Source organism: Arachis ipaensis, chromosome B6 (genome assembly GCF_059453495.1).
Source record: "Arachis ipaensis isolate K30076 ecotype BB chromosome B6, ASM5945349v1, whole genome shotgun sequence".
In the NCBI taxonomy this organism is placed as follows: Eukaryota; Viridiplantae; Streptophyta; class Magnoliopsida; order Fabales; family Fabaceae; genus Arachis; species Arachis ipaensis.
Window position 1 is genome coordinate 91,550,964 of NC_142441.1, and position 1,305 is coordinate 91,552,268.

The 1,305-nt window shown below is 36.6% G+C and overlaps 1 non-coding gene across 1 annotated transcript; it reads right to left on the reverse strand.

The window, feature by feature from the left end:
- Positions 1-949: 949 nt before the first annotated feature.
- Positions 950-1,057, reverse strand: LOC148561748 (small nucleolar RNA R71). The gene has a single exon (XR_015888200.1). It is a non-coding gene; the product is annotated as a small nucleolar RNA R71 (small nucleolar RNA).
- Between the last annotated feature and the right edge of the window lie 248 nt (positions 1,058-1,305).

Consider the following 1,305-nt stretch of genomic DNA (forward strand, 5'->3'; position numbering starts at 1 on the left):
GTTTGTTTCTTAACTTTTTCAAAACTACCTAACTAACTCTCTCTCTCTAGTTTTCGAAAATATCTTCCCTCTTTTTCAAAAATTTCTTTTTAATTAACTAATTATTTTTATTTTTATTTTTTATTTCAAAAATTTTCGAAAAAAATACTAAACATTTTTCAAAAACTATTTTCAAAAATCACTAACTCTTTTTCAAAATAATTTTCAAAAATTTTCCCTCCCCCATCTTATTCTATTAATTCATTCATATCCTAACATCTCATCTCACATCTCTAGCCTCCTCACAGTTGTGTTTCTTCCATTATATTACATTCTTTGTCTCCCCCTCTTCTTTTACTCACACAGGGATCCCTATACTGTGGTATAAAGGATCTCTATTATTATTATTACTTTTCTGTGCCTTCTTCTTTGTCATATGAGCAGGAGCAAGGATAAGAACATTCTTGTGGAAGCAGATCCAGAACCTGAAAGGACTCTGAAGAAAAAATTAAGAGAAGCTAAAATACAACAATCCAGAGATAACCTTTCAGAAATTTTCGAACAGGAAAAGGAGATGGCAGCCGAAAATAATAATAATGTAAGGAAGATGCTTGGTGACTTTACTGCACCTAATTCCAATCTACATGGAAGAAGCATCTCCATTCCTGCCATTGGAGCAAACAACTTTGAGCTGAAACCTCAATTAGTTTCTCTGATGCAGCAGAACTGCAAGTTTCATGGACTTCCATCTGAAGATCCTTTTCAGTTCTTAACTGAATTCTTGCAGATATGTGATACTGTTAAGACTAATAGAGTAGATCCTGAAGTCTACAGGCTCATGCTTTTCCCTTTTGCTGTAAGAGACAGAGCTAGATTATGGTTGGATTCTCAACCCAAAGACAGCCTGAACTCTTGGGATAAGCTGGTCACGGCTTTCTTAGCCAAGTACTTTCCTCCTCAAAAGCTGAGCAAGCTTAGAGCTGATGTTCAAACCTTCAGACAGAAAGAAGGTGAATCTCTCTATGAAGCTTGGGAAAGATACAAACAGTTGACCAAAAAGTGTCCTTCTGACATGCTTTCAGAATGGACCATCCTGGATATATTCTATGATGGTCTATCTGAGCTATCAAAGATGTCACTGGACACTTCTGCAGGTGGATCCATTCACCTAAAGAAAACGCCTGCAGAAGCTCAAGAACTCATTGACATGGTTGCTAATAACCAGTTCATGTACACTTCTGAAAGGAATCCTGTAATCAATGGGACGCCTATGAAGAAGGGAGTTCTTGAGGTTGATACTCTGAATGCCATATTGGCTCAGAACAA